The 17,892-nt window shown below is 33.7% G+C and overlaps 1 protein-coding gene across 2 annotated transcripts in view; it reads right to left on the bottom strand.

Moving 5' to 3' along the window:
- The window catches only part of LOC140063254 (uncharacterized), a 47,728-nt gene that overhangs the window by 8,963 nt on the left and 20,873 nt on the right, over nucleotides 1-17,892 (bottom strand). Inside the window, exon 1 of one of the 2 annotated variants that reach the window (XM_072109780.1) lies at nucleotides 87-246. The exons of the other annotated variant lie outside the window; for it this stretch is intronic. The gene's annotated coding sequence lies outside the window, so the exon portion shown is untranslated. Of the gene's footprint in view, nucleotides 1-86; nucleotides 247-17,892 lie in introns of those variants that run through there. 2 annotated transcript variants of the gene reach the window in all.

Genomic DNA, 17,892 nt, shown 5'->3' with positions numbered 1-17,892 from the left:
TAGCTAGGCTAGGGCCTAGCTAGCCTAGGCCCTAGCCCTATTATTAATATTAACATTATAAATGCATGTGAATTTCATTTACTTACCAATATAAATGTGTTCTCAGCAGCTACAAATAGATTATACTGATGATATAAAACTGTATGCAATACAGACTGTATATGCAATAGTTAATACAGACTGTAAATAAACGTGTTTATAAACCCCCTAACGCGACGTCTCTTTCATGTTTTGGTTGTTCAAGATCGTGGCCGGATGTTTTTTTTTCTGAAGCATGACGTAATCTACTACTACGGAGCGCCATTTATGCCTTTATTTACTTCCGAAATAGAAATAGTACTACGGTAACTCTGGTTCAGTGGACCAAATTTAGCACCAGCGGAGCACATACAGTGATGATATAAAATAGAAATAATTGTCACTGAATTTTAATATCTTTTCGTATTTTAATACACTGTGCTCAAGTGGACCCAATTTGGCGTCAGTGGAGCACAGTAATATAAAATAGAAATAAGTCACTGAATTGTAATATCTTTTCGTATTTTAATACAATGTACTCAAGTGTACCCAATTTGGCACCAGGCGAGCACAGTGATATAAAATCGGTCAGTCTAATTACCGAAAACAACCGAAAACAACCGAAAACAACCGAAAACAACCATAAACAACTGAAAACAACCATAAACAACCGAAAACAACCGAAAACAAACCGAAAACAAAATAACAATATCTAAATACCGAAAACAAATTTGATGCAGCTACTATATTGACCTCGCACGCCAAACAAATTTCTACAGTATATTTTTTAAATGTCGCCCTCTATTGATAGGTGTTTCTAAAGCCAACAAGACCGCGCGCGCAAAGCCAAGGAGATAGAGACCATACGAAATGGAAGTGTGCACAAAATTTAACTCAATATCGTACAAACTCAATGATAACACCGTGCATTTACTTACAGAATCTACAATATGTTAGATATTTAATATATATGTTACATGAATCTTACGGAGACAAGGAATTGTCTGTAGTCGTAAGACCCTTTGAAAAATAAAACATTATCATAGAAAAAAACATGAAATAAGGTTTTAAAGATACAAGTTGGAAAGTTAAAGTATTCCTACATATAATATAAAAGAAACTACATAATAGTAGCCTAACACTAACACGCACCACGCATAATATATAAGCATTTTAATATATAAGCATTTTTAAATACTGTAATTCGATATAATCACTTCTAAAATATTTTTTAGTATTTTATAACAATTTTAACAACTAGGGATGGTTCTCGAATACATAGTATAATTTCAGCGATTTCAAATGTACTTACCGCATGACAATAATACACCACTTCTACGACGTTTATTTGTGTATATTGTGTTTATATGTAAAACAGTTTGTGAAAAACACCTCTATTCGGTGCAAATCGTAAATTAGCAGGTCTGAAAATAATACTAAAAAGTGGTCAAAAATTGGGACCGTAGTCCGGATTGCCTCCAAATGTAATGGAGTGGTCCTTGGCCACATATTTCTTGCAATAACTTTTTTGAGTAATTCTGCTAACAAACAGACAGACAATCAAATAAACAGACACACGCGATCGATTAGAGATACCTCCTTGGCGGAGGTAAATAATAAATAACTTTTAAACCAATCAATTAATTGTGATAGAAGTATTGTGGTATTTGACTGACTTTGACAAATCAAGAAAGACGCCAATAAAAAAATCCCTTTTATGTAATGCTGAAGTAATTTTATTTCTATCTACCCAATTAATAAAGAAAAGCCAGTAATGCCAAATTCATTCTGCATACGACTGATCAGGATGTCGTGATCTATCGTATCAAAAGGATAAAAAAAAAACTGCCAAAACTAGCATAATATATCACCCTTTATCATGTTTCATCAACATAATATATCACTTTTAACGCGATAGAGCAGTTTCCGTACTATGAGATTTATTATATTATTTATACCGACTGATATGTTTCATAAAGTAGACAGGAAATGGTTAGATACTGAATAATCTTACCTAACGTATGAAGGTTAGAAACTGGGCGAAAATCTGAGTTTAATGTTGATTTGGTCGGGAACCTAAACCAATAATTTCGCAAATCAACATTAGTAGACATTCGTAGGGAGTGAGTGGCCGAGCGGTTACGACAGTGGAACAGTAATTACGTAGCCATAACATCGGCAGGGGTTCGAGGCTCACTCACTCCGTGGTTCTGGTGGTTAGAACGAGTCTTCTCGGATAAGGACTATAAACCGTAGGTCCAGTGTACACATCTCGCTCGTGTGCACTTTAAAGAACCTAGTACGAGACGAGTAGGGGGTTACCCCGGTGTATTAGTACATTACAGCCACTGATCACCAACTGGGTCCTCTGGGAGACCAGTCTTTGACTGAAGAGGTTACCCAGTATAAATATAAATTCAATCGATTCTGTGTTTTAAAACTTTTATTTTTATTTAAAATGTATTAGGATAAAAATGGGCAAAACGGATATATTGCTACATTTAAAAATGGAGGTCAAATACACAGTACAAATATTTTGTATATAGCCCGATTTAAACAAATGACAGGAGAAAAACATAATATCTATTTGGGTATTTATTTCTAACTATACGTTGATTTGTTTACAAACTTTTACGATTGCATGTTCATTAAATTCGTCATAACCATGCCAGGTTACTTTCCAGAGGTGAATGACGATATAATATTTTTACATTAAATGCATTGGCGATATTGTTGTTACCTTTATTTTATGTACATCAAGGATTATGTGTTGCGCTGTATTATACATTTTTTTTTACTTTGATGATTATATATATATATATATATATATATATATATATATATATATATATATATATATATATATATACTGAGGACTAGTTGTGTTCCAACCGTACCACGCCGAGAATGTTAAAGGGTCGTTATCCAATCGAGTTAAAGAACAATACCATGAAATGGTCTAATGGTTAGGGCAACTGCATATCAAGCAGACGGTCCGAGTTCGAGTCTCGGTTGGGTCGACTTTTTCTCATTCTCACAGATTTCCTCATCTTTATCATTTCAAAAATTAATTAAATAATTTTCAGTGTATCACCGGGCGGTTTGGAATTTATTTCTATGCCTGTTGTGTTTTTATATTTATACAATTGTATTGCGAAGCACTGTGTAAATTATATATAAATAAATACTGTCAAATTACAGTGCTCATCGGAACATGATCTCATAAACGCGTCATTGGCGAAAGTTCCGTATTTTTTAGTTGTATGAAAAAATGTCTCTGGCGGGATTCGAACCTGTATATACGTTTCATACAAAAATTGTAATTAATCACGGCAAACAATTCTACGTAGTTCCTCGGAAATCTGTCTTAAGGCCATAACTGACAGGCCTATGCAACTCATCGAATTAATTTACTAACTTATTTTACAGAATTGATGCCGTCAAGAACTTGGCTGGGATGATGCAATACCTCGCACCATCCAATCCGAATGGAATATTGGTTAGATGAACTTAGAAGGCATGAAATATGTTACAAACTACAACACAAAAAGTATGCGAGAGCGAATTACACCCTTTTTTAGATGCTATAATTAAGGGCCAGCGTTTCTGTAGTTGATGACACTAACTATCGATGAGGCAGCACCCATAGATAGTAATGAAAATAAGTCAGTCTGAGATTTTCAACATGGGAGAACCTCTGGAAAACTATAGCTTGGGTACCAGGTCCTGAAATACAAGGCTCGACTGAGACAAATATTAAAACTACCAAGGAAGAAGAATGGATCCATCAATATTCTATCTACCCAATTTAAAGAAAAGCCAGTAATGCCAAATTCCTTCTGCATACGACTGATCAGGATGTCGTGATCTATCGTATCAAAAGGATAAATAACCTGCAAAAACTAGCGTTAACAAAATTATTGAACCAGTATGAATATGATGTTTCAAAAGAGCACGTCATGAAGACCACAACATTTGAGAAATGTCTATTCCCACAATCAAATGCAATCACACACGTATAAAGCATGCTGTGTATTTCAGTTTCTTATAGATACGGTATCAGTAACTTGAACTAGTATATTATGGAGATACTCTGTGGAGATCGATAGTTCTATCAACTATGGTTGTTCATTTATTTGGTGCTCTTTAAGTATAGAATAGATAAAGATAAGCTAAAGCGTATCAAGCTCCAAATGGCGCGTTATACCTTAAAAAAAGCACCTCTGGTTGGTCTCCAATTAACTGAGATCCATAACGCTCTTTGTATGAAATACTAAAGATGGAAGTGTAATTGTGAATCCAAATATATTTTCTCCTCTCTCCTTTTAAATGTCTAAAATTTTAAGAAACTTAACTCTATAATGATAGATGAATGGAGAATTGAATTACAAAACAAATCGTTTGTATTATTAATAAGCTGTGTTTTCTGTTGATTTTATTTAATACAATTTCACTATATTTCTTTATTCATTTTTGTACAGTAATGATCTACCCTATGTCCCTATGTATCGATTAAAATTGGTTGGGGTGTTGCGGAGGGTAGAGGATATTTTAGGGGTTGTTAGTTGTTTTTTGCCTTTATAATTTTCTGTATGTATATTGTTATATTTTGTATTGTTATTGTGAAGGATGCACGTGAATTTATCGGCTACTATTCACTGTTTAAAAACACAGACGATTTATTGTTGACACTTGAGAATTTGTATAAGTTATTCATAAATCTAATTTTTTTACGAAAAAAGAACCTAATTTCACAACTAATTTTAGTGAATTTTCATATATTTATATTTAATCTCTATCGAACGGTGGGGCAGGGAATAGGCCTAATGGAGGAGGTAGGAGGGTGGGGATGAGCTATATTATAATGATGTAGGCATATGTATAATACCATTAAAATATACAATAGACACATTATAATGTCAACAACCTTATAATAAAACAAATACTAATGGAGAAAAACTCGAAAACAGAGACCCCCACTAAAACGTCTCATTATATTGGGGGTCTCTTTTTTTGAGATTTCCCGAGACCCCCTAATATAATCCCTGTTTATTGAGAGTGTTGCAAATACCCACCAACGAGCTTGGTCATAAATTATTAAAACCCAACTTTTATCGCAAAAACCGTGAATTTATGTTTATTTATTTATCAATTTATTTTTATTTTTTTAATTCATTTCTTTTTAAAGGTTCGCCCAACACAATATATTTGTCTTCATCCTCCAGTCTGCCTCAAAGTCTGACCTCATATCATTTTGTTATTGCATTGTACGTTATTATCTTTTATGCTTGTTAATAAAGGTTACGAAACTAGTGTCAGTTTTTGAAATAATCTCCCGCTTTTTAGCTTCTAACATGCATTTATACATCTTACTTAACTTCTAGGACGTCGACCTTGTATTCCAAAATGACAGTCTCTTCACACGCGTTCAAGAATTCATCAATCTTCTTATCGTTGCGGCATGTTCTTTGATATCGGCATATCAGTTACCGTTTATTACTGATACGTCATTCTGTGATTTTGAGACGTTTTAGTGGGGACCCCCTATATAACGTAATATTGACCTAATATTGAGACGTTTTAGTGGGGGTCTCTGTTTTCGAGTTTTTCTCGAAAACAGAGACCCCTATATAACGTAATATTGACTTAATATTGAAACGTTTTAGTGGAGGTCTCTGTTTTCTAGAAAAACTCGAAAACTGAGACCCCCTATATAACGTAATATTGACTTAATATTAAGAAGTTTTAATGGGGGTATCTGTTTTCGAGTTTTTCTGGAAAACAGAGACCCCCTATGTAACGTAATATTGACTTAATATTGAGACGTTTTAATGGGGGTATCTGTTTTCGAGTTTTTCTGGAAAACAGAGACCCCCTATATAACGTATTATTTAGACGTTTTAGTGGGGGTCTCTGTTTTCCAGATTTTCTCGAAAACAGAGACCCTGGGTCTCGGGTCTCTGGTCTCTGTTTTTGAGACACCCGTTTCGACCTATCTCTTAGTCTCTGGTCTCTGTGTTCGAAGAACCTTAGTAATTTTATCAAGATCATACAAAGGAGTTCCTTACATGTTTATTCTTGACGGTAACCTATTTTGCAATATGTCAGTGGAATAACTGGCATTTTATCGGAGTCGGACGGTTTTGTCAAAATAGTGTTTGATATGGCGATAGCACCGGTTCCGTGTGCGGTTATTATCAAAGCAGCCTGTTGGTTTCCGATTTCTTAAAGATGGTCCCAAATATGAGAGCAGCTTTGGCAAAATGTGCATTGCGATTGGTCTAGAACTTTGACGGTGTTAGGCTTCAGAAAATAAGCCAATAAAAAAGACCTTCATGCAACTATGTAAAAAGCGTGGTTCTGCTGAAGTTTCTTTCCACTATTTAAAGCGATAAAAAAACACATCATACCTTTATTCTTGAATTCTCACTGGAGAAAATCCATCTAAATCTTTATTTTTGTACAGTTCAGTTCAGTTGTACAACAGTTCAGTCTATTTTTACTTAACCGTTCGGTTCTGACGAGCACACAGTGGTAAGTCATTCATAATTATTTACAGTTCATTTTTTAATAGTTAATCATTATTCAGTGTATAAAGAATGCTTTAATTTAAATATCTACAACGGTATTCAAGTTATTTATTTGTGCGAATCGCAATTTTTCGCGTATACGCATTCGCAGTTTAATTTTTACCCAAAAATCATCAAACTAATCATTTTGACTAATAATGATATAAAGAATTGAAAAACAATAAAGCCTAAGTTAAGCAATTTGATTTGTGTACTTGTTTTTTTTCTTTTTCTCTTTTGTGGCGCAAACACCACTTTTATTCACATTCATATTATCTCATATTACATAAAATCGTATTATTTAACTTGTAAATGTCGTTACAGTTCATAAGTAACATTTTTACATATATGAATTCTGTATTACTCCTTTTTTCATTAATTTTCTTATATTTTGTTATACACTTGACAGGATCATCATTATCATCTATCCCGTTTTAAAATAGTTCACACATTTTCATTTGTTTGTTTTCATTTTACAACCCGGATTATACAATATATTTATATACATGATAAAAATAAACAATAATAGCTCAGTACCACCAGTAACCCGTATCACTGTAATTCTTTTTCTGTTAATCGTATCAAATTAGAAATTATATTATCATAATCTTATTTCTTAAAGCTACCCATTTTTCTATACTTTTTTCTTTATTGTTATATGTTTCACATTCAATGTTATATAACATATTGCTTTTAAATGAATTCCATAAAGATTTACCGACTGGCTTATTTAGTGCAGATAACATTTTTATTCTATAAATAGTAAATGCTGCAAAAGTGTAAATATAATCTGATAAATATAATGTGTACTTGCTAATGATAGGACCTTACAATTGCTTTCAAACCAATTGTTCTTATTTTACTTTCAGAATATGTACAGACAAAAAAGGCAGCACAAAAAAACTAGACCTTGTTTAACTTGTTTTGATTGTGACAAGAAAAAAACGGGGAAATACTTTTGTGGTGTTTGTAAGTTTGCGTGCAACAATGACAGTATATTTTGTGATTATTGCTTACGCTGGTTCCACATATTGTGCGAAAACTTAACTAAAGCAAACTTGCATAGCTTAGGTAACTCTCCTTTGCATTTCACTTGTTCCGAATGCTGTAGCCCTAATGGCAGTTTTGATTTTTTGGCCTCATTAGAGCGTATTGATTCAGCTACCAAAAACAATTACAATATACTTGACATAGCGCAAAGTGAACGTTTATTTCTACGTAATCATCGCTTTAGTAAACCCCCGTTTACGATATCTCAACAGTATGTCATCGATGCTGTTTCTACAAGTATAATGAACAAATGTGGAGGTGGGCGTTTAATCCCTGTATCTGTCGCTGGTGACGGTAGCTGCTTGTTTAATGCCGTAGCTGTTGCTTTGACTGGCAATGAAAACATTGCTACTGAACTTCGCGTAAGAACATTTGTTGATATGGTAGAAAAAGAAACATTCTACAAGGAACTGCACAAACATTCAAAAATTGCTTTAACCAGTCCTGATTACAATCTCGCTTGTTCAGATTGTAGTCGTGAAAGCGGTTATTCTTCAGCTTGGCAGATACAGGCGTTGTCTAGTGTTATAGGGCAAGAAATTATTTCTGTGTATCCTCCTTATAATGGCGTTACTGACAATGCACATCGCATATTGAATAGAAGTTTTTATCCTTGCGAAGAAACAGCTGACAGACATCCGATTTTTATTATGTGGACTAGTACACTATTACCTTCTTCAAAGGGTACGTGGATTCCTAACCACTTTGTCCCGTTATTGGACAGTTCTTTAATAGATGAGAGAGTGTGTTTACCCGAAATATTGTCATCTTGCTTGTCATCTACTTCGTATGACGACATTGGTCACAAGAAAGTAATCAAAAGGAAAGGTAAATTAGGCCTACTCTACTAATTTAGACAAATGGTTTCTTATTTATTTGTACAAATTTAAAAAAAATAAAATTTTAGGATAAGAATACACAAAACTTATCCGTACGTAGTGTACGCAATAGATTGGTTCATTGTTATTTTTTATTGTAACGAAGTTATCTCAGAGGTGTGTTTATATTATTGACCGAGATAAATCTAAATTTTTATAGTTCAAAAAAAGAAAAGGCGACCGAAAATGAAAGAACGAATCGCAACTATAGTACCCATATCATCTGATTCCGTTGACTCAACACCACAGGTTGATCCTACAGACTTTCCCTCCACTTCTGTTGATACACAACCTTGCCATAAACGGGATATGATTTCCCTATCTCCACTGTCCACGCCCAACAGCGACAACGTACCCATGTCGATGACAACGCCCGACTTGAAAACCACAACAGATACGCAACATGCAAGAGGTAGTGTTTTGTTCTGTTATTTTTTTTTTAACAAAGACATGTTTTATTTAATAAGTGTAGGCGTCTATAGAAAACTGAGATATCTGATTGTATCTACATCAAATACAATTGTGTGTTTGTACTTATCGATATGAATCTACATTTTTATAGTGCGAAAAAAGAAAACAAGGCGACCGAAGAAGAAGCAACGAATCGCAACCACAGTAACCATATCATCTGATTCCGTTGACTCAACACTTGATCCTACAGACTTTCCCTCCACTTCTGTTGATAGACAACCTTTCCATAAACGTGATATGTTTTCCATATCTCCAATCTCCACACCAAACAGCGACAACGTACCCTTGTCGATGACAACGCCCGACTTGAAAACCACAAAAGATACGCAACATGCAGGAGGTAGTGTTTTGTTCTGTTTTTTTTTTTGTAAAAAATAAATGTTTTATTCAATAAGTGTAGGTGTCTATAGGAAACTGAGATATCTGATTGTATCTAGATCAAATAACATTGTGTGTTTGTACTTATCGATATGAATCTACATTTTTATAGTACGAAAAAAGAAAACAAGGCGACCGAAGAAGAAGCAACGAATCGCAACCATAGCAACCATATCGTCTGATTCCGTTGACTCAACACCACAGGTTGATCCTACAGACTTTCCCTCCACTTCTGTTGATAGACAACCTTTCCATAAACGTGATATGTTTTCCATATCTCTAATCTCCACACCAAACAGCGACAACGTACCCTTGTCGATGACAACGCCCGACTTGAAAACTACAACAGCTACGCAACATGCAGGAGGTAGTGTTTTGTTCTGTTTTTTTTTTTTTTTAACAAAGACATGTTTTATTTAATAAGTGTAGGTGTCTATAGAAAACTGAGATATCTGATTGTATCTACATCAAATACAATTGTGTGTTTGTACTTATCGATATGAATCTACATTTTTATAGTGCGGAAAAAGAAAACAAGGCGACCGAAGAAGAAGCAACGAATCGCAACCACAGTAACCATATCTTCTGATTCCGTTGACTCAACACTTGATCCTTCAGACTTTCTCTCCACTTCTGTTGATAGACAACCTTTCCATAAATGTGATGTGATTTCCATATCTCCACTCTCCACATCAAACAGCGACAACGGCAAAAAGACAGACACTAATGCCACGATGGCTAATTTTGAGGGCATTCCAGCTACCTCTTTTTTTAACCAATCTTCCAATATAGATTTTGATCATCAATTTTCTGACCCCAACAACGACAGCAGTGATCATGCAGACACCAATGAAAAGTTACTACCTAATCGTAATGATGTATTGCATATGCCTATAACAGGAAAGCCTTCTGATAGTGTGATTTTCCAATCCCCAATTTGTAACCCCCACAGCGAAATCATAAAGGAAAGAAGCACGTCGATGACAACGCCCGACTTGAAAACCACAAAAACTATGCAACATGAAGGTAAGTGTTTTGTTCGTTTTGATCTTCGCATTACAAGAATAGATCTGTGTTAGAAAACACAAATTTTAGATATATCTAAGTTTTCTAGATCTAAAAAACTCAGATATTTGAGTTTCCTATATTTATGAAATTTAAATAACAAGATCCGAGTTTCAAGCTTCAAATATAAAAATCAAATCACATAATACAGTAAGTCGTGTCATTGTTAATAAGAGGGTAGTGTTTAAAATACACCTATCATTGTAAGTACTCATTGTTATTTGCCAAAAATAGTACTGCGGTCAACCTGCATAAAATGCGGCTAAAATGTATATCATGATATAGAACACGATTCAATGTCTGATTGTTTATCATGTATGTTATTTACCTTTAAAAAGCAAAGGAAAAGCTCCCAGCAATAGCCTGAAAATATAGGGGAATACATGTATAGTTATGCATTGCATTATGGTTTGACAAATATTTTATATATTTTCAAAAAGGAAAACACCAGAGGCGACACACTGTATTTTTCAAGATTGAAGATGTCGGCGATAATTCACCATTTATATTTTCTTCGTCCGAGTCTGAAGTTGATCCTACAGACTTTCCCTCCACTTCTGTTGATACACAACCTTGCCATAAACGGGATATGATTTCCATATCTCCACTGTTCACACCAAATAGCGACAACGTACCCATGTCGATGACAACGCCCGACTTAAAAACCACGAAAGTAACGAATCATGCAGGAGGTAGTGTTTTGATCTGTTGTTTTTTTTTTAACAAAGTAATGTTTTATTCAATAAGTGTAGGTGTCTATAGGAAACTGAGATATCTGAATGTATCTAGATCATATAACATTGTGTGTTTTTACTTATCGATATGAATCTACATTTTATAGTGCGGAAAAAGAAAACAAGGCGACCGAAGAAGAAGCAACGAATCGCAACCATATCATCTGATTCCGTTGACTCAACACCACAGGTTGATCCTACAGACGTTCCCTCCACTTCTGTTGATAGACAACCTTTCCATAAACGTGATATGATTTCCATATCTCCACGCTCCACACCAAACAGCGACAACAGCAAAAAGACAGACACAAATGCCACGATGGCTAATTTTAAGGGCATTCCAGCTACCTCTTTTTTTAGCCAATCTTCCGATATAGATTTTGATTTGATTTCATTATCACATCAATTTTCTGACTCCAACAACGACAGCAGTGATCATACAGACACCAATGAAAAGTTACTACCTAATCGTAATGATGTATTGCATACGCCTATAACAGGAAGGCCTTCCGGCGATAGTGTGATTTTCCAATCCCCAATTTGTAACCCCCACAGCGAAATCATAAAGGAAAAAAGCACGTCGATGACAACGCCCGACTCGAAAACCACAAAAACTATGCAACATGAAAGTAAGTGTTTTGTTCGTTTTGATCTTCGCATTACAAGATCTGTGTTAGAAAACACAAGTTTTAAATATATCTAAGTTTCCTAGATCTAAAAAACTCAGATATTTGAGTTTCTTAAATTTATGATATTTCAATAACAAGATTCGAGTTTCATTATTCAAATAGAAAACTCAAATCACCAAATACAGTAAATCGTGTCATTATTAATAAGAGGGTAGTGTTTAAAATACACCTATCATTGTAAGTACTGTTATTTGCAATAGTACTGCGGTCAACCTGCATAAAATGCGGATAAAATGTATCATGATATAGAACACGATTCAATGTCTGATTGTTTATCATGTACTGTATGTTATTTACCGTTAAAAAGCAAAAGAAAAGCTCCCAGCAATAGCATGAAAATATAGGGGAATACATTTGTAAGTTATGTATTGCTTTATGGTTTGACAAATATTTATATATTTTTAAAAAGGAAAAAAACAGAGGGGACACACTGCATTTGTCAAGATTGAAGACGTCGGCGATAATTCACCAATTATATTTTCTTCGTCCGAGTCTGAAGTTGCTCTAAGTAATTCCGAAACACGATACAGTCACATAAACAATTCATTTAGTTCTGATCTGGAAAAGCAAGGTTCGTTATTTAATTTACACAACCTAATTGAAACACTATATTAATAAAATCTACATTATCTTTGTGTGACACAATATTCGAAAACAAAATTCATTATCATTTCCAATATGCAATTAAAATTAAAATAATTCTGTTTATTTTTGTGGGAAATTGTGACGGCTGATATCTTTTATTTTCCAAATAAAACTATCTTTAGATGTATCGACTACGTTTTAGCGTGTTCTTAAGGTACAATTACATGTTACTAATATACTAATATTCTATTGTGAAAATATTACATATAAAATAGAAAATGCATGCATCATACATTTGCTCAAAAGTAACTATTGAAATAAAGTTTATAAACAGTGCCCGCAAAAAAGGAAACATGCCTATTACTGTTATTAAATATTTTGAAATTTTCAATATGCTTCGTTTTAGGTGACCGAATGTCGTGCAAAAGGTTCACAAAGCGGTTGTTAAACAAAAAATTTGTTCAGGTGTCTGAACTATACCAAATCCTCATGAAAACATCAGAAAATGCAACATTCCCAGACATTCCGCAGGGTGTTAAAGAAAATATGTTATTTGTTGTCAACAATGAAGGCAATGTACAACAACGTTTTGGAGGTGGTCGTAGCTTCTTTCCTGATGATTGTGGTGTATGGGACTCGTCAAGTAGTAGTACTCCGAAGACACAGTTCACAAGAGTAGCTGGAAGGCTTATCACCATTGTCTTTAAGTGTGATAGATTTTGCATTAAAAAAAACGGTACTTGGGTCCCGCTCGTACCACAACCGACTAATATTATAACTTTGCATAGGTGTTATTGTAAATTAAAACGAGACAAAGGGTACAAAAAACGAGTGTCGTGGATAGAAAACGAAAACGAAAAAATGAACAACTTCAATAGGCCTAAAGCAGTAGTTGAATACATTGGCAATTTTCCTTTTACCATTTCGTCACATGGTAATGACAGACATACACACACAGAATACGTACGTACTCATCCGAAAGTTCTACGTGATGCTGAATGTAGACTTGTCCATTCCAAACCCAGGGATACTTACGCAGATATGGTTTTTTCTAACCCCGAAAGCGCACCCAGAGATATGAAACAACTGAGAAATTTGAAATATAACCGATCAAAAAAACTCACCACAGGTAGTAGGTCTAATGTTGCCGATGATATACAAAATTTAATAACCGAATTAACAAAACATGAATTTGTAAAAAAAGTCTTTGCTGTACCTAATCAGCCTCCTTGTGTAATTCTGTACACAAACAATCAAATTAATGACTTACGAAGGTTTTGTTGTGGCAATATTTCTCAAAGTATACTAGGGATCGATAGGACTTTTAACTTGGGGGCTTGCTATTTAACGGTTACTGTTTTTAAAAACACTCTATTGCTTAAAAAAGAAGCAAATGATCATCCCATTTTTGTCGGCCCGATGCTATTACACTGGGATGGTCGGTACAGCACGTATCTTGATTTCTTTACACATTTGCGTTGTCAGCTTGACAGTGACATAAACAATTCCGAAGTTGGTATGAGTTGTAATATGGTCATAGGTTCCGACGAAGAAAAGGCAATTTTGAAAGCTTTAAACTTTTCTTTCCCCAATTCGCGACACATATTGTGCACAAGGCATATCAAGCAAAATGCATCTCGTTACTTGCTTGAAAAGCAAGGAGCAAATAATAAGTACCGACAAATAATACTAAACAAAATCTTTTCGCCGTCCGGATTACTTGGGAGTACAAACATTTCACAATTTGACAAACGTTCACTACAATTGGAAATAGATTTCCAAAAACAAGTTCCACTATTTGGAAATTATTTTAGAGATAAACTGTGCCCAACCTTAAAAGAAAAGGTTTTCAGACCCAATATTACCGACCGAGTGATTCCGGACCGTTGGACAAACAACAACTGCGAAAGCATAAATCACATTCTAAAACTATCCATTAACTGGAAACCACAAAGGCTTCCAGATTTAGTACAAATTCTACACAAAATTGCGAAATTACAATATGCAGACGCCCGGCGTGCAATTCACGGACAAGGCAATTTTTACGTTATCCCTAGATTAAAGAAATATACAGTGCCAAATTCGGTTTGGATAGGGAAATCTGAAGATGAAAAAAACAAATATGTTTTACGATTTTTGAAAATATCACTGAACAAAACAGTTGCAAAAACAACAACATCTAAAGACGGGAAATTAATTATTCCTGCAACACCACAATGTGCTAAAAAACCAGGACAAAAAAAAAGAACCAGAGTTGCAAAAACCACATCATTCAGTAAGAAATAAGAGTTGTATCAAGACTTGAAAGAATTAATGGTGAAGATTTTACTTAGGCTATTTTATATTCACACTTATTTGAAACTCATAATCTACAATAATTACACTCTTTTTATAATAATATTGTTTTGTATATGTTTTTAACTTAATATCATTTATATTAAATCAGTATATACTTGTATAATACAAAGATTTGAATGTGAAAAAAATAGTACCGTATTTATTCGAATAAATTGAATAAATGCAACCCAACCCCTCTAATTAGGGCGACAATTACACAAACTAATTTTTACTCTATTTAACACGTCGTGATGTAATTGTATTGTAGTTTTCATATTGAAGAGGTTCCGAGATATCTATTGAACCATTTTACACCAAAAAAAAAAATAAAAAGTGCATTAAGCTTATTCAATCGGTTTCCCTAAATTTTGTCGAAGAACCCCATTATCCACGCCATCAATGTGTCAAAAGCTAGTAATTTGATTAAATGTTCTCAGTTGTGTTTTATGTCGCACATTTAATAATTCCACATCTCGTACGTTTTACTATTACTTTAACAATGAAACGTTTATTATTAAAGGTAGGCCTACCTTAGTTTCTCGTGTTATTAATTCTGTTTGCACTTATTAAATCTATCTTTTTATATTAATTATTGTTAAAGTTAAGTCGCATTTTAAATATACTTATGTATTTACTCCAGTATTTGTCACAGTGTTAAATTTTTATTATTTAATAACGCATTTACTAGATAGCATTTACAGATTATTATTGCAATTTTAAATATGTTTATATTGGTTTGTACATGGAGGTCCTCCATGGTTTGTATAACACTACTTCCTAAAAACATACGTTCTCTGTCTAACCATTTTTAAAAGCAATGCAATCGTATCCGATTTAGATTGACAACTTAGCAGTTGTAAATATTCAGTTTTGCAATTAGCATTAAGTTATAAAATTTCTTTTTTCTTTTAAACTTTTGTTCGATAATTTGTATTTTTTCTCCACATAGAATATAAATCACTTTGCCTTCAACAAACATGTGTATTAAGTTTGTTCTTTTTCAAAAAAAAATTCACAAATTGATATTTTATTGAGTTTCAACCTATACCTAAAAAAACATTAGATTTCAGTATGTTTTGTGTGTTTTTTTTTACAAATTAAATTTAGGTAGATGTTGATAATACATTTGATATCTTGAATCAAGTTTGTATACCTCAAAAACATTATATTTAATGCCTTTCCTCTGGTCAAGAGACGAGATAAGCCCTTGACCAATGTTAGGACCAATCAAGGTGCTTTAAACAGTCCTGGCTTTGTTTGTATCAAACCTGTTAGTGGCGGTAATTATCGCTGTTGGTTTTTATTTTAATAAAATAAAAAATAAAAAAATAAAAAAGGAATTATGTTACAGATTTTCAGTTGTGTTCTCATGTATTATTTAAAACATGAAAAATGTTATTTATTTACTACACTATGTTATTTAAATTTAGTTTGTTGTAGTTAAACAAACATGGCTAGATGTTGATAATACATCTGATATCTTGAATCGAGTTTGTACCTCGAAAACAAAATGAAATTTAGTACTAAAAAGATGTTACAGACTTGAGTTGTGTTCTCATGTTCTCTCAATATGATTAGGCCTAAGGTTAATAAAGATTTACAAGTTAATGAAACATGTTTGTGTTTTCACTTCCTGTCATCATTTTTGTCAGACTATTATATATATATATATATTTCAACGGAGAAAAACATTCATTAACTCATTAATCAGGGGAAACAACATTACGTTTAATTGTTAAACAACTTAATCAAAATTAAGCTGTCGCTGCAAAAGACTTAAAATGAATCCTCTCTAAAACGCACACTGCTGGAATTAAGAATTTAACTTATTTAATAAATGTTTATATATTTTTCTTTTTTATTTTAACCTTGATTTTAATTTGTATTACAATACTTGTCTAGTCTAGTGGTGAATTGGGCATTACACCAGAAGGCTAGCTATACTCTTTCTTTCAAATTGATTTTTTAATGAAACAAGTACTTTGAACAAATTCATGCGTGAGCACATAGGCATCATTTTCTCTCTATTTGCATTCAAATAAATTACAGTTATTCGTTTAGTGAACAAATAAATTCAAGAATCAACATTAAAATAACGTCAAATGATATGAGTTATGAGGTTCCATTTTTCATGAATTTTACGCGCGAGAGTACCCATTTCCGGCCATCTAGCTAGGGGTGTCATGGGAGTAAATTAGCTTCGTCACAGGCCCCACCATGGTTCCAATACTTCTTATCATTTTATCAGAACTAAACTTACCCACCCACCCACAATGATCATCTCAGGCATTACAAATTTCTTAGTAGGCCTTCTAGCTGTTATATGGCCACCGAATAACAAAGTTTAATAAATAATAGACTATTTAATTAATTTTCAGTGGATTATTTGTTGGGTACTTGGGGGTATAGGCCTACTATAAAACAAAAAAACACCTCTGACGTATTTAGCTTTGCTTTTTGCTTCTCAGTTTGAAATGAACATGTCATAGGGGAAAACTTTACCTTTGCTCCCCCCCCCCCCCCCCCACATCTCCCTATTTCAAAATCCTGGATCCGCCCCTGATTTTGGTGCCGAATACTCGTCAGATCCTGACAACCAAACCAAGGCTCACGTGTAATAACGCAGTGCTATCTACTTCAATATATCATTAATATAGAGGGCGACATAACAAAAAATTTGTTTTCGGTAATTAGATTTGTTTTAGTTTGTTTTCGGTTTGTTTTCGGTTGTTTAGGGTTGTTTCCGGTTGTTTTCGGTTGTTTTCGGTTATTTTCGGTTGTTTTCGGTTGTTTTCGGTTGTTTTCGGTTGTTTTCGGTAATTAGACTGACCCTATAAAATAGAAATAATTCACAGAATTTTAATATCTTTTCGTATGTTAATACACTGTGCTCAAGTCGACCCAACTTGGAGACAGTGGAGCACAGTGATATAAAATAGAAATAAGTCACTGGATTTAATATCTTTTTGTATTAAGCATATTTGAATACCTACCGGTATGGTACCATACATGTTCGACAATACAGTGCAACATATCTCTATTTAAAAAAAAAACAATATAAAAAAAAATAAATAAATATCCGTCGAGGTTCGAACCCCAGCCGATAGCATAACCCGTT

Source organism: Antedon mediterranea, chromosome 11 (assembly GCF_964355755.1).
Source record: "Antedon mediterranea chromosome 11, ecAntMedi1.1, whole genome shotgun sequence".
NCBI lineage: Eukaryota > Metazoa > Echinodermata > Crinoidea > Comatulida > Antedonidae > Antedon > Antedon mediterranea.
This window is presented reverse-complemented; position numbering and strand designations above follow the sequence as displayed.